The sequence below is a fragment of the Bos indicus genome, chromosome 14, assembly GCF_029378745.1.
Source record: "Bos indicus isolate NIAB-ARS_2022 breed Sahiwal x Tharparkar chromosome 14, NIAB-ARS_B.indTharparkar_mat_pri_1.0, whole genome shotgun sequence".
NCBI lineage: Eukaryota > Metazoa > Chordata > Mammalia > Artiodactyla > Bovidae > Bos > Bos indicus.
The window spans coordinates 29,394,531-29,408,293 of NC_091773.1; positions in this window are offsets into that span (position 1 = coordinate 29,394,531).

Sequence of the window (13,763 nt, forward strand, 5' to 3'; positions counted from 1 at the left end):
CAAGACTGAGCCCACAGTGGAACAAGCAAAAGCCAGATTCTCCCAGATCTACCTGTCTGGGGAGGGCAGAAGACGTCTGCAAGGTTTGTGCATCAGGAGCAATGAGGCAGAAGCCACAGAGAAATCAACAAGAGGAGTAAAGACCAAAGGGAGCAAGAGGAGATGCAGGCAACTAAGCACTGGCCCAAAAGGCCAGTTCTGAAAAGCACAACACTGGCTTCCGGATTCTGGCAAGCCAGGTGGGAGGAATGGGTGAGAGATGTTTTCACAGAGTAAAAGGAAGAGCCAGGAAAACTAGTTGATTTGCACATGACTCTTTGTATGGCCGTATGGCCATTGTAAGGGCTTCCCAGGTGAGGTAGTGGGTGAAGAATTCACCTGCCAATGCAGGAGACATAGGAGACCCAGGTTTGATCCCTGGATTGGGAAGATCCTCTGGAGAAGGAAATGGCAACCCATGCCAGTATTCTTATCTGGAATTTGAGGAGCCTACCAGGCCAACAGTCCATGGGATCTCAGAATCAGATACAACTGTGAAACTGAGCGTGCACACACACACACACACAGCCACTGTAAACATAGGCTACCTAGTTTGCTCAAGGCTTGTCATTGTTGTTTTATTTTTCCTGGTAGTAGTTAGTGATTATACCAACATTTATAGAGTACCTACAGAACAGTTGGTTTCAACTGCTGAGATATGGTTACCCATTATGCTTGTACTTTAGCTCCATACCAAGCACATGGGCATTATCTATATATAAATAATATATACAATATATAAATATATATGTATCTGTATATAAATATATATATCTTTGTCTTTTAAATATATATATTATAAATATATAATATATATTATATATAATGTATATGTTATAAATGTATATATATATATATCTTTGTCTATGAGGTAGACATTAGTACTAATTTAAGTTCATAAATTATAAAGGAAGAAATAAGGTTGAGAAAGTTTAAGAAACTTGTCCAAGTTTGCAGAGTTAACACATGACAGAGTCAAAATCCACATCTGAACCTCTGATCAAACTTGCAACTACTTCATTGCCCAAGTGAGTATTGTCATAGAAGCTGGGAGCTGGCAGAATTGTCATGTACCTGGAAGCCATTTTAATAGTAAAAGAAAGCTAAGACAAAAAGGCTTCCCAGATGGCACAGGGGTAAAGAATCCTCCTGACAATGCAGGAGACGTGCGTTCAATCCCTGGGTTGGGAAGATCCTCTGGAGAAAGAAATGGCAGCCCACTCCACTATTCGTGCCTGGGAAATCTCATGGACAGAGGAACCTGGAGGGCTATAGTCTATGGGGTGGCAAAGAGTTGGACACGACTGAGCATGAAAACACACACACATACACACCACCATATTGAGTATTTGGAAGGAGTGCTGGAAGGCTAGAGTCCATTCTTACTTGGAGAGAACTTGAGACTGCATCTTGGAAATTACCACATGACTACAGATGTAATAAGTGTTATTATAGATTTTGAACTCTATCATAATCATCATTTAAAATAATTCCATGTTCTTAGTTTTCACGATAGAAAACCAAATAAAAATAAGCAACAAAGAAGACTTCTGACAAATATGCCCATAAGAATAGGAACCTGTATATGGCTTTAACTAATATTAATAAGATGTGAAGATTTTTTTCCAGGAATGCTTTGAAAATCTGAAAAATTTTAATGCTATTTGCAAAGAACAGTTCTGTGCTGCATTTATCTCCCCGTGTTCTCTAAGCACCTATGGATTTTTGTAGTTCTCTTCTTAAGCAGCTCATGATGCTGGAGAATCACATGGCCAAGAGAATTGAGCTCAGTAATTCCATGAGAAGAAAGTCCAACTGAGGTAATGTATCTGAATTTAGTACCTAAATTAAAAGTTTGAGACTCAGCTTTCCCCGAAGTAATTTCTTCTCTCATCAGGGAATGTATATGCTATAAATAAGATTCTGTGGCTCAAAAGCTAATTGTTTGAGAACACCTAATTGAAAGTAATAGCTAATGAGAGGGTCGCATTAGCGACTTAATGTTAGCGGTCACATTAGGATTCTGCATTTATACAAACCTGGTTTATTTCCCCTTTCATAGACGGCATTAGGAGCTAAGTAAATTATTCTGGGAGAGCTGCACTGGCTGATGTATGCTGGGCTGGACCACAGGACATTAAGGAACACAGCAAAGAAAGCTCTGCTCCTAACTCACAGATCTTTAGAACGAGGGTATAATTCTGCCTAAACTAAAGCAAATAAAGGATCATTGAAAACACCCAAAGAATATTAAAAGTCAAGAGTAGAGTCCAAGGTTTTAAACCTAATGTTTAGGGAAACATGGAGAAATAAGAAAGCCAGGGAACAAATTCAAATGTTACCTTCTCTCAGGGTCTCTGCACTCTGTGAATGTATGGGGTCAGGTTTGGGTTTAAAAATGAGAGTTTCCCTCAGTCAACAAACCTGGCCTTGGAGAGAGGCATACAAACCAGATTCACACGTCACTGTCTGACAAGATGTTCATTGATAATTTTAGCAGTGCTGAAGTGCTTATCGATACAAATTTCCTCTTAGAAAAGCATCTTAAACTCATGGAAAAAAAGAATTCAACTACAAAAAGCAAACATGGAATTCAAACCTTTGTAAGAAAGTGGGTGGCTGAAGCAGAACATCTTAGAAAGATGTCAGACAACATGGTGATGTTTATGAACAATTGCCTTGTTATCAGCAAATTTCTGTCCAGGCTTTTGAACATAAAAACCATTAAAATAAGCGATTTGCAACATGGTTAACAACAGACTGACCTTATTTAGTTTACAAATTATAGAATACAAAGCAAATGCTACAGTTTTAGGTATATAGATACATAGGGAACTCTCACCAGACACGCCTACTCCCTTTACAATGGCTATTGAAGAAAAAGTAGAACCATTAGTGATTGGTTTCAGTAAACTACATTAGTCGCAAAAAAATGTTTTCATTATTTGTTAAATATTTACATAAACTAACAAAAGAATAGATTTAAGCATCCAGTTCTCCTGCATTTTGAATTTTCAAGTATCTGAAAAATAATCCTCTTTCTATAAGAATTTTAATATGTTTTAACACAGTTGATTTATTCACTAATCCACTCATTTATTCAACAAATATTTATGGATGGCAGCTATGCTGAAGGACAGAAATACCAACAAAGGTATTATATTCCTATTTAGTATTCCTTTCTGTTCAATCTTATGAATCTCTCTTTTTGGCAACAAAAAGGGGAGCCAGCCCAAACAATCTACAAGGAAAGATCACAACAGAGTGAAAACTTAATGTGTTAGGAAAGTCAAGCTGGGGTGTGGGGAGAGTGACAGGGATCCACGATACACTTAAGCAAAAAAGCTGAAATGCCAGAAAATGTGTTTAGGGAGACAAAGTTATTTCCGTATCTCACTTCTTGGTGGGGATGAGACATAATTTATCATCAGAGATCTTTAGGACTCTACACGAAGTGGGCTTGAGAGCAAGTATTCTCAATGATGATGACAGCTAAGTGAGGCCAAGTAAATTAGAGATTTAGACACGTTATTCTTGGACCACTGTTACATGAGACCTTAAAAACCGTGCCCACTTCCACATAAAACTACTGGAATTCATTACCACCTTGGCAGTGTTTGTATAAGAGCCTGAAAGTCACAATGTTCCGGAAATTTTGAGGGGATAAAACTGATCCTTCACTTTTGCACCTGAAAAGTTACAAGCAAAATATAATGGATAAATGAATACCTGCCTCTCGTCACATCACTAAAATTTTATTTTCAACTTTAAGTATATATTTAGGGTTGTTATCATCTAGGCAGGGAAGGCATGCTCCCTGGATATTTTGAAAAATATCTAAAAAAGGTATAACTATAAATTCTACCATTTATTTACCTGACTATGTAAATTAAAGTATAGTTTTATACTGACTTAGGACAATACAGCACCGGTGAATTTAAGAATATTTATGATTAAAGAGATATCATTGTCATGAGGCACAACTATTAAAATTTATATGTCTTTCATCTGTGCATGCTAAGCTGCTTCAGTTGTGTCCTACTCTTTTGGATCCTATGGACTGGGACCTGCCAGGCTCCTCTGTCAATGGGATTCTCCAAGCAAGAATACTTGTCAGGCCCTCCTCCAGGGGATCTTCCTGACTCATGGATCTGATCAAACCCACATCTCTTGTGTCTCCTGCATTGGCAGGCGGGCTCTTTACAGCTAGCACCACATGTTTGCATCAAAATATACTTTTGATGTAAATGACAATGAAAACACTAAATGTAACTGAAACACTAAAAGCTATCAATATTTGATGAAGAAGACTAGTTCACAAATATAACCCCAAGAGCAAAATTCTGGGGACAGTTTTTTAAAACATGTTATCCTATAGATTCAAGGAGGGTTTCTATAACTGTGATCCAAAACCTGTCACAAAGTCCTCTCTGCTCTCAAATACCAATCCCCAACTGAAGAAAGACTTCCATCATGTAGGCTGATAATACTAGGAGAATATCAAATCCCAAGACCATCGACAGGAACATGTTTTTAATGCAGGAAAATGCAGACCTACATTTTAGTGAAGTGGATGATTAATAAAAATCATGCACCTAAGAGAATGTAAAACCAAGCACAGCATGACTATTTAGGCCAGCTATTTTTCTACCTACTTTGGAATTAAAATCAGTAACATGAACACAGTTATTTCATGCTAACACAGGCCAGTGCCTTCACTGTCAACCAAATTTAAAACTGGCAGAGTATTTATAAATAGTAGTATACAAAATATTATTTTATCCACCAGCTTTTGGCTGAGTATTTGTGCTCCTCCTACTCCACAATTCTTATGTGGAAGACTAATTACCAAAGTGGTGGTATTTGAGGTGGGGCCTTTGGACGGTAATTAGATCATGAGAACGAAGTCCCCATGAGTGGGTTAGCATACTTGTAAGGAGAGACACAAGAGAGATTAGCTCCTCCTACATGAGGATACTTCAAGAAAATGAGAAAATAGATATCTATAAACCAAGAAGAGTGTACTCGCCAGACACTAGATCTGCTGGCATCCCGATTCTGAACTTCCCAGCCTCCAGAATTGTGTGAGACAAATGCTTATTGCTGAAGCCACCCAGTCTATAGAATTTTTGTTTATAGCAGCTCTAACTAAAATACATTATACCAATATATTTCACTAAAACAGGTTTATGTTGAGAAAATAATTAAGCATCTATTTCAATGAACTGCCAAAGACCGTACATAGAATGTAACCAATAGGGGTTTAGTATATTTAGATTATATATGGAAAACAGAGACCAACAGCAAACACTGCTAAGTATCTAGAATTTAAACTTGCATTTTTTTTCTTGTGAACATTATAGATTTAATTCTCTTTACCATTTATGAAAAAAAAGCCGCCTTAATGTACAGGCCTTTAGTACCACGTTATGTAGCATCTTTCTACCTCACAATTTCAGGAACTATGAGTAGACACCACCTTTACTCGCATTATACTTCCATTGAGGAAATTTTTGTTGGATCCCTCCTATAGACCAGGTACAAAATTATTTAAAAGACTAAGGAATATGGGAGTAGATTCAATAAGTATCTCCCTTTGTAGAGCCTATATAGCAGAGGAAGGAGAGATATTATACACATAAAATTTTTCTGAAAGAAAATTACAGGCTGGATAAACTTCATGAAAGAAAGAAGGAAAGAATTAATCTGATACATAGTGATTTTAAATAGCATGGCTTCTTTTAGAAGATAGAAAATGAGAGAGACAACTTCTGAAGATTCATGAGACTTTTTCAAGTAGGAAAAAAATGTGAAAGCCTTAAGGCAAATAATAACTTGTTTTTTGGTTTTTTTTTTTTTTTTTGAAGAATTGAAATAAGGTCAGGATGGCTGAAGAACCATCCTGTACCTGGACCAACTTTGCACCTAATTTGTACTTTCAGTAATGTTACTTGCCCTCCACTGATAAACAAGTGGAAAACTGGACAAAATACATGGGGGAAAAAAAACAAACCTGTTTTCAGCTATTGAAAAATAGGCAGTGCCCGATTGTGACTCCTAAAACAAAGGAAGAAAGTGAGCTGACTTCTACCATTGCCTCAGTTTTCTGATTGAAGTTGACAGATCATTTTTGGAGAAAGGAAGAATAGAAGCTAAGCATACCACACGAAGACTGAAGTAACTGGAGTTGGCATCCAACTTTACAAGAGAAGAGGAAGCTATATTAAAAAAAAAAAAAAAACAGAAATATGAATAGAGGTTTCCTTCTGTCCTTGTTTGAATACAAAAGTGCATTAAGTGTAGGGTAAAATACCATAATGCCAAACGTAACACTCACAGATTTAGAGATTTAGACATGTTACTACACGATTTCCAGAGCTCATGAAGACTAGGGAAGTATTGAAATTCCCACAAGCCAAAAGGGAAGCTTGTTGAAAGCACTACGTATTGAAATAGGACTAATAAAGAGTCATGCCTTAAAATATTCCTGCAATAAAGGCCTCTCTAGTCCCGCTAAAGTATTAAGTAGCACGATAAGTAAATCACATACCTGCCAAACAACTGTTAAAGAAAAACAACAATCCAGACACTCAAGATTTATGAAGAAGCAGTAAACTTTAACCAACAGCCAGAAGTAATATCACTCAATAGAAGCAGGCCCATTAATGACAGAGATGATGGACTTAGTAATCAAGAACTTTAAAACAGCTATTATAAATATGCTTAAAGATTTAAATATTTGAGTACAATGAAGAAAGGGATAAAAGCTTCTTGAGCTTCAAGACATGAAAAACACAGTATCTGAAATAAAGATTAGTAATTGGGTAGATTAGACACTGCAGAAAAAGAGATAAGTGAATTGAAAAACATAAAGTTAGAAGTTATAAAATCTGAGGCACAAAGCAATAAAATACTAAGAATAATTCCCAGAGAATAAAATTAATGGCTTTAATGATCTCTAAAACAATGTTGAATGAGCTAAAATACATGAAATTGAAGACACACAATGAGATCAGAGAAATAGCTCAAGAAATTTGCTAAAATTTTCCAAATCTGATAAAAATTAAAAACACAGATATACTAAGCTGTTTAAACTCCAATAAGAATAACACAAAGAAATTCATAAAAAGAAGCATCATGATTAAATGGTCGAAATTCAATAATAGAGACAAAATTTTAAAAGCAAACAGAGTGGAACAAAGATCAGAATAGTTGTCAATTTTTAATAAGAACTATTGCAAGCAAGAAGATGATAGAATGACATCTTTCGATACATGTCAAGCTACAATTCTATATCCAGACAAAATATTTTGCAAAAATGAAAAAAAAAAGACATTTCCAGACAAACAAAGTTGAGAGAATTGAAACTAGCAGCCCTGCACAATAAATGATTTTTTAAAAGTGTTTGGGTTGAAGAAAAATAATACCAGATGGAAATTGGTATCTACAGAAATGAAGAGAAAGTACAAGAAAGAGTCAGTATATGCAATGTCAGTTTTTCTCATTTTTAAAATTTCCTTAAAAGACAATGCTTATTCAAACAATGTATTGTCAGGTATGTAACATGTGTAGAAGTAAAATATATGTAAGAAAAATTATATAAAGTTAACATGAGGAAAATTAAAATGTATTGTTATAAGGTACACTGTTTTATTGTATACTGTTACAAAGAAATAAAGATCAGATGAAATAAAAATAAAATAAATAGAGAGCGGACCTAAATCTGATCAAAGCAATAATTACATCATTAAATAGTCTAAACATAAAATTAAAAGGTAGATTGACAAAATTTATATTCCAAATCAAGAGAACTATATGCAGATTGCAAGAAAGCCTTTTGAAATATAGAGACAGAGAGAGACTGAAAATAAAAGGTTGGTAATGAAGATGCCATGCAAACACTAAACAGAGAAGGCGGGAGTAACTACATTGATAAAAGACAGACACTCAGACTTCAGAACAAGTTATATTACTAGAGAGAAGAACTCTATTTTATCACAATGATAAAAGGATCCGTTCATCAAGAATACATAACAACCCTGGGAACTCCCTGGTGCTCCAGTGGTTAGTGCTCTGCACTTCCACTGCAGAGGGCACAGATTCAAGCCTTGATTAGGGAACTGAGATCCCACATGCCAAAGGGCACAGCCAAAACTAAATAAAGAGAATACATAACAATCCTACATGTGCATGTGACTAATAATAAAGTTTCAAAATACGTGAGGCTAAAATTGACAGAATTAAAAGGACAGAGACATATTCACAGTTACAAGTGAAGATTTCAACTTCCCTCTCAGTGACTGATGACATGTGTACTAGAAAATCAGTGAGTAAAAAGAAGCCTTAATCAACATGAACAACCAAGTTTACCTAACTGGTATTTATAGCATGTCACTATCATGAAAGCACAATGTGCCAATATCTGTAGGGTGGAGCCTGAGAAGTCACATAAATGTTAGTGTGAAGGACTGAAGGTAACCATGAGAAAGGGAAGAGGTGAGGAAGTGCCAAGGAAGTCTATAGAAAATATTCTCTGAAACCAAACCATTTCTGCATGCTAGCTGGCCTGAACTTTCATCAGCCTAAACCATATTCAAAAGATAACCTGTTTATAAGACAGAATATCAAGCAAAGCAAATGCCAATGTTCAAAATTTAGTAAAAAAATAAAAAAATCAGGAAAACAAGAGACGAGAACATAACTGCAAAATATGGGGTGAAGGCGAGGATGCTAGAATAACTATTTTAAAGAACTCTGCAGCAGAGAATTTTAAAATAATGTTTTACATTAAAATGAAGCCACAAGCATCCTGTATCCTCCAATTAAAATAAATAAATTTAAATTTAAAAAAAAAGAATAATAAAATGAAGCCACACACTTCCCATGTTTCTATACTTAATATCAGCCTTGGAAGACTAACTAGCCCGTGTTCTTTTCATCTGGGATAACTCTGAGAAGTTACTGTGAGATCTCAGAATGATCAGAATAATTGTGTTGGAGAACACATGCACTTAAAGTTTAATGCATTATAAGTCTAAATAAATATATTCATACTTCATCTATTAGTGTCTCTTCTAAACCCTCTTCCCCAAGGCAAAACAGCTTATTTGTTTGTTGGTGTATTCTTTTGACTCTGACATTGTCCACGTCTCTTTCCATGCTCACCACATATATACTTATTCCATTCAATGCTTTTCATTCCTTATCCCAGCAGGTATTCATTGTTTCGATAACATTTTATGCCTTCTTGCTCTTACCGCCAATGTCTTATGGTACAATACAGCTTCCATCAGGCTGAAATCAATCCCAAGAGAAGATGAAAGTTATGTAGATTTGATAAATTTGTAGATCTATACTGCTTTGCTGTACATCCATAGGATATGCCGTTTGACAAAATAAGCTCAAATTTTTCCTTTTCAAAATGGGCATTTATAGCATCTGGCTCTTCAAGTCAACCTGTGTCACTGGTTTGCAATTTACTGTGGATGAGTAAATCCCCTATGAGATCTCTAATTTGGGTCTGCAGTACAGTGTGGATAGGAAAACACAATCTAATAAGTGTGCCACCAAGATGAGCCAGTGCTCTTAAGCAAGGCACAAACAGCGCTGTGACATTTTCCTAACTAAAAATACTCTTTAACTTTTTTACTTTTGAACAAATAAAGTCAAGAAGTAATATTTTTGCTCAACTGTAGCACTTCCAAAATAACTCTGCATATCTCTGCCTTCAACTTTGATTCCTTTTAATTTTTCCTTAATTAATCATTTCCCACTGATAGCCCATCAAAGAGATTGAACATGTAAAAACTTAATAGATCTACCTACTCAAGTGTTATACCAGCTTTTGTTGTTCTCAGCCGGAATAACAATGCCAATTTTGCTTTTGAATGAAGAAATTAAATTTGTTTTTCTCTGAAACATTGATGACATCAACTCATAAAGATGACAAGCTTACTTTAGATTACTTATTACCTTGTGTTATAACTCATGTAAAGGGGAAGAATCAAGTTATATAACTGAAAAATTATATATTTAGTAATGAGGCATTGTAGATGACAATAATTTTGTTGCAACCAACTATTTATTTTTACAAAGAAATTTAGCATTAGCTGTTAAATAATGAAACAACTTAATTTAATAAAATGATAGTAGAAATGAATAAGATTACCCTAATTGTCCCCTAAATCCTTATTACTCAAAGCATGATCCATGCATCAGCCTCACCAGGGAGTTGATTAGAATCTCAGGCCCACTACAGATCTACAGAATCAGAATCTTCAACTGAACAAGACTCCCAAGTTATGTATGTTAAAGCTTGAAAATTCATCTAAATTAGTTGAACTTGTGGTACTAACTGAAACTGTCAGAATTCTAACACCACCATGTTTCACAAAGCATTCAACGACATAAGCTAACTGATATTTTAATTTCCCAATAGCAAAAGCCAGCAAATTTTGATTAATACTGAATCAAGTTCTTCTTTATTTATTGGGACAAGTCATTAAGAATCCACAGATACCATAGGTTGTAAAACTTTTTGTCTCTTCAGATCCTAATCTATTCTGTTTCACATTGTGAATTTCTGCTCTCTGTTGTGTTAAAGAAAAAAACTAGAAAGTTTATCATTTATTATATATCATTAATAATTCTTCTACTTAAAATCTAAAATGATATTTATCTTCATAATGCAAGCAAATATTATGTTGAATTTCAGAAAATCAAAATATTGCTTTGCTTTTTTGCTTATAACATGAGACATAAGTGTTCAAAACCATAAAATACAGTTGTGTCCTGACATATTCATGGGAGCCAGCACAGTTAATTCAAGAACCCTGGGGGTTTTCTCCCTTATCTTAAAAATGAGCTGATGGTTTAAATTAAATCAAGACAATGAAAGGGCAAAAGCAGATATCCAGAACTTGCTCTGTCATGAAACTTCTCTGAATACGTTTTTTTGAAGAACCAAGACATTAGAAAATGATGTTTCTCACCCTATTTTGCTACTTCTGCTTCTGGCAACACCACTGTTTCATGGATGTCAAGTGAAATGTTGGAGTCGTGTCTTGTCCCTGCCTTTCCTTTGTTTTCTTTTCTCTTCCTCTCACCCTCATTAAATTGGTTTCAGAGTTACATACATTTCACTCCACATCGATCTCCTTCTTGGCATTCCAAATTCTGTCACACATTCAGACCCCCATCACTCCCTGACTATACTTTTAAAGAGAACACTAACTGATATCACTTTCTATTTTTCCACATTTCCATCAGTCCTATTAGTTCTGTGGTCAATTAACTCTCCCAAAGCTCTGATCCAAACGTGACACCTTCTATTTCTAAAACTTTCAATAACTTCTTGCATATAAGACTTCTCATAATAACTCCCCTATGTTCCCGAGTCCACATTTCTCCTATGCATCAAAATGAACTGTCTCCAGGACATATTCTGTTCCCCTTTGTGGTTTTGCTTCTGCAAATCCACTCCATTTAGAAAAGTCACTTCTCTTGATGTCCCTGTTAAGATTTTATCCACTCACCTCAGTCCATCTTAATGGTCACATAAACTTGATTCCCTAAACTGATTTTATCTCTACCCATTTTGAAGCCCCTCAAGAAGCTATCTCTATACCACAGTTATGGAGTCTCTTTTGTGCTTTGCATTACAATTTTTTGTTCATGAGCTGGCTTCAAATATTTGAAAGCCTGTCATGGGGAAGAGGGATTAAACTTGTTCCACAAATCTCCAGAGTAGAACCAAGACTAATGACTAAAAGACACAAAAGACAGCTTTTAGCTCTATATAGAAAATAATTTTCTGACATTCAGAGTCGTCCTAATGTTGGGCTGCCTCGGTGTAGCACATTCCCTGTCATTGTAATGTTCAAGCATAGACTCGAAAAAGACTTTTAGGAAATGTGGTAGAAAAGTTAGATGAACCGGACCAGATGGTCAATAATAGTACCTCACAAGCCAGTGATTTTATTTTAATTTTATGCTTCTAAAGGCATTTTAGAAACCCAACTTAAATATAGTCTTGTCATATATCGGTATACTGAATCTGCCAAGAAAATCAAGGCTGATTTTTTTTTTTAATCCACTATCTCGCAACTCCCCAACATCAGAATAAAAAAATTCATCCAGAAAACAAACTTATGAAGTTGGGAGTGAACTAAGAGGGGAGAGAACTTAATTTTTTTTAAATTGAAGTCCTCTATTACATAAATAATAATCTATCCCCTGAATATAAATTATATAAATATGTAGATAATAGCAGGCTTCCCAGGTTGCATTAGTGGTAAAGAACCTGCCTGCCAAGGCAGGAGAATAAGAGACCCAGTTTGATCCCTGGGTCAGGAAGATCCTCTGGAGGAGGAAATGGCAACCCACTCCGGTATTCATGTCTGGAGAATACCATGGATGGAGGAGCCTGGCAAGCTGTGGTCCAAAGGGTCCCAAAGAGTAGGACATGACAGCTTCCTAGCATGCATGCACATATAGATAAAAGTACATTTCTTGAATATCCATTTCAAAAATCACTTACTATATACTTTATAAAATCTGTGAAAGTTTCTTCTATTACATTATCATTTTTTATTATTTCTTAAATTAGTTTATTTATTTTTTTAATCTTTTGGCCACACCATGCAGCATATGGGATCTTAGTTTCCAGATCAGGGATCCAACCTGCAAACCTTGCATTGGCAGCACAGAGTCCTACCCACTGGACCATCAGGGAAGTCCTATCATTGCTTCTCATATGAAAACAGAGTGCTTAGGGCTGCAATTCAAAACAGAGCAGTTTTACCTCACTTAACTCTGTATATCACATATTTAGGACCTGAAATAAATAGAGCGCATATGTACATTTCTGACATTTAAAGGGATTTCCTAGTATCTTTTTTAAATATAAGTTGATTTGACAACACTGACAGAGAGATGATTATGATAGTCCTAGAATTTAGTGAATGACTTATCAGGAATGTAAATTTCCTTTTAAAATAGACATTTAAAAATCACTTAAACCACTGTAGAAAACATTTCTTAGAAAGCAACTGCTTTAAGATGTTAATATATAAACAGACATAGACTGCTGCTGCTGCTAAGTCACTTCAGTAATGTCCAACTCTGTGCGACCCCATAGACGGCAGCCCACCAGGCTCCCCCATCCCTGGGATTCTCCAGGCAAGAACACTGGAGTGGGTGCCATTTCCTTCTCCAATGCATGAAAGTGAAAAGTAAAAGTGAAGTCGCTCAGTCATGTCCGACCCTCAGCGACCCCATGGACTTCAGCCTTCCAGGCTCCTCCATCCATGGGATTTTCCAGGCAAGAGTACTGGAGTGGGGTGCCATTGCCTTCTCCGAGACATAGACTAAGAATATTCAATTGACACAAGAAAACAACCTGGCATATAAGTAAACACAGAAAACTGTTCAACCATACTAATTATCAACCAAATTTTATGTTAAATGATGAAGTACTATTTCACACCTATTAAATTATAAAACTATTTTGAAAACCATATTCAGCAATGGTATGGCTGCAGTGAATCTAATAACATTGTTGGTGGTATTGCCAATCAGTACAATATTTGGGGAAGTTATTTGGCAATATATATTAAGATCTATTGTATTTCCTTATTCTTTGACCTAAGAATCCCAAATATCAGACTGTATCCTAATGAAATAATAAAGGAAAGGCTATTTGCACTGAGATTCATAGCTATATA